Source organism: Elephas maximus, chromosome 17 (assembly GCF_024166365.1).
Source record: "Elephas maximus indicus isolate mEleMax1 chromosome 17, mEleMax1 primary haplotype, whole genome shotgun sequence".
In the NCBI taxonomy this organism is placed as follows: Eukaryota; Metazoa; Chordata; class Mammalia; order Proboscidea; family Elephantidae; genus Elephas; species Elephas maximus.
Window position 1 is genome coordinate 81,807,926 of NC_064835.1, and position 8,786 is coordinate 81,816,711.

The following is an 8,786-nucleotide window of genomic DNA, read 5'->3' on the forward strand; positions in this document are numbered from 1 at the left end:
TAGGAAAATAGAGCACCTCTTTTGTGTAATCGCTATCCACCTGTCAGTGTGTAATACTGTGGCGGCTTGTGAGTTGCTGTGATGCTGAAATTATGTCATCAGTATTTCAAATACGAGCAGAGTCACCTATGGTGGAAAGGCTTCAGCAGAGCTTCTAGACTAAGACTAGGAAAGAAGACCTGAGATCTACTTCTGAAAATCAGCCAACGAAAATCTAATGGATCACAACAGAATATTATTGTCCAATATAGTCCTTTGAGTCCCCTAGGTTGGCAGACACTCTGAAATAGCTGCAACAGGGAATTCAAACATACCAAGGATCCCAGGGATGGAGCAGGACGGGAAATGTTTCGTTCTGTTGTGTATGGGATCGCCAGGAGTCAGAATTGACTCAATGGCAACTAAGAACAATTTTTGTAAAGCAATACAAGTCGTTAAATCTACTAGAGAAATACTATGTAACATAAAATACACAATGAAACAACGCTTTTTAAAACTATAATTTTACAAATTATCTTTATTTTCATCCAAAAGAGCATCGCAGACACACACGTGCTTTCTACTATTTATGGATCCGGGTAGATAACAAATGAAGTACACTGGTTTGAGGTCCGAGGCTGATTTGGAATATTTTAAACCTGGGCTGGAAAAAAAAAAAAATGTAACTTATAGAAGCATTTACTTAAAACAAAATACTGCAACCAAGAATGGTTATGTAAGGAGCAGCTTACCAAATCACTAAATAGGATTGTATTTCCGCATCTATGACCAAAAAAGTAAAAATTTGTCTTAATATCAGTAACATGATGTTCATGAGTAACTAAAAACCGATTTGAATTTTTATAAACATATTTGAATTTTGTGAATCTTGCATTTTTTGTGTACTCATTTTGCATTGTCACTTGTAAATAATGCATAGCAAATTGATATCATCAATAATAGTCCTTGAATAAAAACAGTAATATATTCAATACTGAAATGTAAACATGAATAAAAGTATATTACAATTTACATAATTCTTTACTAGCTCTTAGTTAGGGTTTTTAAATATTCCCCAAGAGGAAGCAAGGAACTCTTGTTATAAACTTGCAAATGAGGAGGTTGAGGCTTAAGGGTAACTCTTCCATGAAAACCTAGCTAGTGGCACTGCGGCAACCAGATTCTTGCTTCCTCGTCTCTCCTGCAGTACCCGGCCAATTAAACATATTATGCATGTTGTCCTAGAAATTACATTTGGTTTAGTCTTCACTGCAGGTCAGTGCTGACCAGGCTCTATCTCATGTGTCATATGAGCTTGCCAGTGGGGTTCTGGAGCGAGAGACAGCACTCAGCTTTGGGCTGCAAAACTTGTGCCAGCTTTAGGTTGCCAGATGAATATGTGAACAACTTTGAGAAAAAGGTTTTTTAAAAAGGCTCTCAGAACCTTGGTTTTACTATGTTTAAAAGCCAAACAGTATCTCCTCCTGGGTGGTTTTGGCGCTCAGCTGGTACAATGTGTGAAGACTTAAATTCCATGAGCCATTGCTTGACTGTCTGGGAAAGCTGAAATGACTTACTGTTATCTGGTAGATTATGAAATTTTAAAATCTGGGGTTATGGGTCATGTATTTTTGTTTATCAAACATTGAAGGAGTTATCATACGTATTCACAAAGTGTGTCCTCAATTAATGATAGAAGGAAGGGATGATTATTAAAAGTTAGTATTTTGTGGAGGGTTTCCAGTATATTTTTGCCATTTACTCATTCAAGAAGACATAGCATTAAAAAAAAAAAAAAAAAAAAAAAAGGCCAGCAGTTATCTGTAAGACATTTCCTTCCCAGAGTTATTATTATTATTATTTTTCTGGAGAGGCAAGGGTGTTGAGCCCTGAAGGATATTCTGAGGAAGAAAAGAAAATGAAAAGAATGTGGTCCCGGACGAGTAATGGTAACCTGTGTAGACAGATTCATGAAGACCAGAGGACCATCTCCTACCCAACTGCACTATAAAATGAGAAGAATAAAGCCCTGGCACTGTGTGAGCCCCAGACCATGGCTTAACTTCACTGCTGCTGGCGGGGAAACCATAAGAAACAGTGAGCTCAAATAGAATTGAAAGGGAGTTCAGATTCAGAAATTAAGTTAAATTGTGTGAAAATAATTTTTAAGCCATGATTTATACCTGATATATTTCATATGTATATAGAAGTCCCTGGGTGGCTCAAAAGTGCTGAACTACTATTAACCAAAACTTGGTGGTTCAAATCCACCCAGAAATAACTTAGAAGACAGTCCTGGCAATCTGCTTCTGGAAAGTCACAGCCTTGAAAACCCAAAGGAGAAGTTCTATTCTGCACACAGGGGGTTGCTATGAGCCAGGGGCAGATTATCCAACACACAAGATAAGCACAGTGGTTACCTTGCTTACCAGATTATCTATAGTGAACAACTACAGATTAGTAAGTAAGCCCATGTGTATTGGTTACTGAATCATCCACCCTTGTCAGAGACGTAAATTTGGAAAGAAGCTTTGATTCTGTAGGGAGGTGCTGTGGACTTGGGGCGGATATATAGGTCTGTCAGCCATACCTCGAAGCAGAATCTTTGAGGTGGTGAAAAAAATGTGAACTTGTTGACTACAGATGACCTGGTAAGCAAGGTAAGCACTGTGCTTACCTTGCCTGTGGGACAATCCTCCCCTGCTATGAGTCGAAATCTACCCAATAGCAACTAACAACAACAACAAATATGTGTGTGTGTATATATATTTATATTATATATATTTGTATTTATACATGCTAGCCAAAGGGTCAGCAGTTCAAATCTGCCAGGCGCTCCTTGGAAACTCTGTGGGGCAGTTCCACTCTGTCCTATAGGGTCTCTATGAGTCAGAATCGACTCGACGTCACTGGGTTATATGTGTATATATATATATATATATATATATATATACATATGTTTAAAGCATCTTTTAAGATCTCTTTTAGATAAAAATTTCAAATTTATGGAGAATTAAAGTAGTTAGCTTGGAACTTTTTCCTAATTACTTAACATGGAGACTAGCCGAAGAGAGGTAGAGATATAATATGAGAGATAAAGGCCCATTCACAGCCAATCAGAATTTACAATTATAAAATCTCTGAAATTATAATGTGTCAATGGGCACAATGATATGCACTTTGCAAAATACATTCCCAGGGCATTGCAGATATAGGCAAAGCCAAAGAACCATGGAGCCAAAGCTGGGTCTTTTTAGGCTATTAGTAGTTGAAATCAATGATGCCATAGGGAAACAACAAAACAACAATAACAATAACGCCTTCAACCAACCCAACCGGTGGCTCTTTTTGAAGTGTAAGGATTTGTACTGAGTTTTCTGTTTAATAATGGCTTCAAAAATAGTTTCAAATACAAGTATTGCCACATTTCTGATAATATGGTTAAAAAGTAAGTTTCTGTATTTTGACTTGAATTGTTAAATTGGGATTTGATTCATAGAGGTCAATATTTGATTCTATGACATATAACTGCAAGTAGGATTCAAATGCATATATCGCTCCATGTATCATAAAGGGAACTTAATCACTTTATTACAAAATATTAATTTTTAATTTTCATAAAATGAAATCACTAAATACTACACTGAAATTGTTAGGAATATGGGCTTTGGTGTCGGTTATCTGTGTTTATATGCCAGCTCCACCATTTACTAGATGTGTGACCTTGGTCAAATTATTTAATCTCTTTAAGTATAAATGCCATAAATAATAATATTAAAAAACAAAAAAAAAACTAAACTCATTGCTGTCAAGTCGATTCCAACTCATAGTGGCCCTATAAGACAGAGTAGAACTGCCCCATAGGGTTTCTAAGGTTGCAAACTTTTAGGGAAGCAGATTGCGACACCTTTCTCCCACAGGGCTGCTGGTATATTTGAAACGCTGACCTTTCGGTTAGCAGCCAAGCGCTTTAACCACGTGTCACCAGGGCAGCGACCTCAAATTGTTGTTAGGAGGATGAAATGGGATAATGCAACTGATGAGTACAGCAGAGTGCCTTGTGTGTAAGTAACAAATGCATGTGAGAAATCCTTATGGCTACTTTTATTAGGATGACTATTGCTGTGACCGTTTTGTGGTAGAAGGGAATAGATCTTTGAGGTAGGAGAGAAACAACATTCAAATCGCGTGTCCTTCTTTTTGAATTACAGCTTTATTTTTTCAGTGGTTTAGCAAAGGATAAAAGATTTACAAGATCCTAAGTACTGCAGAACTTATTCTTTCTTCTTCCTGCAACTTTCCTTTGACTATGCAGTTCTAGTTCTAGAAATTATTAAGAAACACTAAATGTGTTTCTAGGAAGTGGCTATTTTTGAGTCTTACGTGTGTAAGGTGGATCTATACATGCAGACGTATATCTACACCTAGACAGATAGATAGATAGATAGACAGACAGACAGACGAATAGAGAGCTAGATAGCGGGATAGATATATACATATAGACATAAAGAAACATGCACATAGAACCTGTAAAGTTACATGTAAAATGATCACAGTCATTGCCTATTAATTAGGGTTTGCAAGTAATTATTTTATAGTTTTTCTCCATGCTTCTCACATGTTTCTGTGTTTACATGTATTGGTTGTACTTTCTAAATCCTTAATAACATTCATTTAAAATATTAAATTAGGAGCATTATTTTCCTACAAATGAGATTATAAAAATACATAAACCAGTATTTTCAGAAAATTCTTAAGCCTCTCAGTTTTATTTATCAAAGTATGTGCCTGAGATCTTTTTAAGCTCTGATAATTCACTCTTATAACTAACATTTATTGATATAACTCAATATTGTGCTTAGTTGCCCTCACGGTGCTCATAATCTAGTTTGAATGAAACAGAGACATAAACAATCAATTATATAACATTTTGATAAATGCTGCAATAGATGTCCATGCAAACAAAGGCCAGGGTACACTATTCAGGCTGGTCTAACTTTAGCTTCTCAACAGCAGTAAACACTCTGTAGCCTCAGGACATTTGCATATACCAGCTCTGCTTCCTCAAGGGTTCTTCCGTTAAAGCTAGCACCTCCCTTCCCTTTGGTCTCAGCTTGCATGGTCCTTCCTCAGAGGTCGCCTTTCTTGACCAAACTAACTAAAGCCAGTAACATTTGTTGTTATCCATTGTTTCCCCTTGCTTATTTCCTCCCCAAACCTTGAATTATTCTGACATTACTAATATTTTTTTCTGTTCATTTTCATTTTATTTGTTTCCTCAACAAAAATTCAAAGTCCTAAAAGAAAGGATAAGTCTACTCTTTTTACTATTGCGTCTCCATTATCAAACTCAGGGCCTAAACTCATTAAAAGACTAATGACCAAATATCTGGAGCATAGGATAATTAATTTGATTCTAACCCATCTGTTAACAAACCTGGAATTATATCTGGGGTCAGTTAAACTCTTTTTCTACAGATTGAAACATACACAGATTCTTTGCCTAATTTATGTCTCTGTAAATTTTCTTGATTTATTTTTTTTAATACCACAGGCACCCATGTTTTTAAACTTGCTTAGTTACATTAGGCCAATTTTGGGACAACCGACAGAGGAAAAGTGCTGTATCAGTTAAATTGCTGAGTCTGACCTAGCACGATACTCAGAGTTGCTCAAATGAGAGACAAAGGGGGAAAGAAAGTCGTGAAATGGGGACCAAGTCTTTAGTAAATTCCATGAGTGATTCTGGATAGTTCCTTCACGTTGCTGAGTTTTGTTTTCTCCTGTAACGTGACTGTGACCATGTATCCTTTTCCTTTTGCATCCTTGCTCTCTGCCTTACTAGCTCCAACACGTCTATTAAATTCGAAGCCAATCCTTAACTCTAGCATGAAAGTTTTCTGTCTTAGAAATAAAGTTTACATGTCAAAGAGTGCTGCGTTTGAAAAACAGGAGTTTTAAAAATTATTTTATTAGGCTTTTTCATGTTCTGAACCAGAAAATAGACCCAGAAAACTTGTGATTTATATTATATAGTAAGCCGCATCCATATGTTTTTGCAATTAGACTGTAAATAATTACACAGATGGGTGAATAGAGAGAGTCTCTGGGTGCCACAAACTGGTTGTGCTAGACTACTAACCTGAAGGTTGGTGGTTTGAACCCTCCCAGGGAGCTCTGGGGGAGAAAGACTGGGTGGTCTGCTTCTATAAAGATTACAGCCAAGAAAACCCTATGGACGTTTGTACTCTGTAACGCGTGGGGTCACCATGAGTCAGAATCAATTGACAGCAACAAGTTTGGTTTTTGGTATGATGTTGTTGGGTGCTGTGGAGTTGATCCTGACTCACAGTGTCCCCACGTGACAGAGTAGAACTGCCCCCTAGGGTTTTCTTGTCTGTAACCTTAAAGGAAGCATGTCACCAGCTCTGTTTCCCACAGAACTGCGGGGCGGATTTCAACTGCCAGTCTTTAGATTAGTGGTTGAGTATGTATCTGTTTCCTTTACTAAAACCCCAAACCAAACCCATTGCCATCAAATCAATTCTGACTTATCGCAATCCTATAGAACAGAGTAGAATTGCCCCATACGGTTTCCAAGGAAAGGCTATTGGATTCGAACTGCTTACCTTCTGTTTAGCAGCCAAACTCTTAACCACTACACCACCAGGGCTTCTTTCATTTAAAAAGACCCTCTAATTATTTCAGGTGGTTGATTGAAGTTTTTCCTTTATTGGTTATACTCCGGACACACTTTTATACAGCACTCTGAATGCAATACATATTTGATGATTGATAAATGTTCATATACTTCAAAAAGTAATAAGTGTTATGCAAATATAAGGTGGTGTTAATGTATGTTTATATTATGATAATAATTATGACGACAATCACTTAATTTTATCAACTGGATGGAAAAACCATAATATTGCCATCTTGCCAGCATATCAGGCAATCAGCATTGTTACAAATGGAATACTAGTACATAAGGCTATCCCACTATTTTATTATCTTAAAATTGGATGTGATTAAAATAATGAGTGGTTTAATAGACATCCCAGTTCTAAAAAAAAAAAAAATCCAACACAAATCCAACAACATATATTTTTCTGTAACAGCGTTGGCTCTCAGCTAGAAGCAGCGTTCTTACATGTTTGGACAGAAAACAGCACTTCATTTACAAATAATGTTTTTATTTAAATCATCTTGAATTAAAATGAAACCTTTGGCCCTGCTAGTAATTAAGCAGCAGTGCTTTACACTAGTCTTGTTCTAAACACGCAGGCAGAGAAAAACACTTTATAAATCCAAGTATACAGAAGCTGCAGTATTTGGGTCCATTACGGAGAAGGACACCTGCAAAGCTTTTAGTTCCCCCACTTATGCCTTTTTTTTTTTTTGGTGGGCTGAAGTGTGATAATACTCTTGTCCCCATATGGGAACCAGAGATTAGTCCCAACTTAAACATCCAACACACTCAGCTACCTGCAAGCAATTGAGTAACCTAAGCTGAACTGATATGTAGAGCTAGAATGAGAGGTACTTGAAACAACTGGCCACCTGGGACACAAAGAAACGAGGGCACTCACCAGCCCAAATCAGCTATGTGCTTATTTGTCTCCTACAGGGGTGGAAGAAAAGTCACTACTCAGGGTCGCCTATTCAATTTAACACAGCTGGTGGGCCCGCCTGGGTTCTCTCCATCTAAAACCCCGTGGAGCTCTGGGCCCAGTGGCGCCCCTGAACCTTACAGCAGCAACATGAGGAGGACATTTGCCAACCATATTCGAGAACAATAAGAGGTGGATTTTATCTTCTTAGCCTTAAGGCACAGTGACATGTGTGAACGCACACTTATTTCTTTTTCCCTTGTGAGCAAGATTTTATGTTTTACTTTTTTACCCTAAGAAATTTGAGCATTATTCTTATTCAGGACCAGAGGAAACTAAAAGAATAGTGGCTTTGGATTTTCCCCCCAAATAGCAAGGCTGACCATGCATTTGTAAACAGATACCTCTTTGGAGGAAAGCTGCAGAGAGCAAGAGGCAGCTTGCAATCCAGTCTAAATACAGTGTGTTTGAGCTGGAAGTGCACAGTCAGGTATCCTTCAGTGTGCAAGGGTGATGATGTCGTCCCTCGTTCCACGCAGTTAGCACATTGGGTGACCTATTCTCAAAAGGCAGGCTTCTTGCGCTGTGAAAACTATGTAAAATAGGAGGCTTTTAATTTTAAAATTCCAAGATTTTTTTGTGCTTAATTTTAGATGTATGGTGTGGGCACAATTCCTTTCATCATAAAGAAATTGGAGTTTAAGTTTAGAGTAGAATAGGTGAAGCAGCTTCTTGCAAACAAAGGCCAAGCATAGCTCACGGGCTCTCTGTCTGGACACCTGATGACAGACACCTCTCCCGAGTGTGGCTGCCTGGAACCGCTGTCTGTTCTCAGTCTAGCCTACTAATTTATTATTTCCTCCATACTTATTGGAGTGATCTTTCCCAAATGCTTACCCAGTCAGATCTCCCTTTTCCTGCTTAAAAATTCCCAATGGCTCCCATGTATATCATTATGAAGTATAAACTCCGGTTGATCTCTTGGTCCTTGATTGCTTCTATAGCCTCATTTCTTGTTATCCTTCTCTCCAAGTCGTCTTTGCAGAGTCCACCCGTAAGTGTACTGTATGAAGTTATTCACTCACCCACCTTTCACACTGCTATGCTTTACACACACAGAGTTCTTTGACCAACTGATTATTTTCAATCTGGGATAGAATAAAATCAATAGAATTAAAAAAAAAAAACCAGTATCAG

At 37.7% G+C, this 8,786-nt stretch overlaps 1 long non-coding RNA gene across 1 annotated transcript; it reads right to left on the bottom strand.

Moving 5' to 3' along the window:
* Positions 1-296: 296 nt before the first annotated feature.
* On the bottom strand, positions 297-8,038 carry LOC126060782 (uncharacterized). Its single transcript, XR_007513645.1, has 3 exons — positions 7,994-8,038; positions 732-762; positions 297-643 (listed from the first exon to the last, which is right to left on the bottom strand). It is a non-coding gene; the product is annotated as an uncharacterized LOC126060782 (long non-coding RNA).
* Positions 8,039-8,786: the final 748 nt, after the last annotated feature.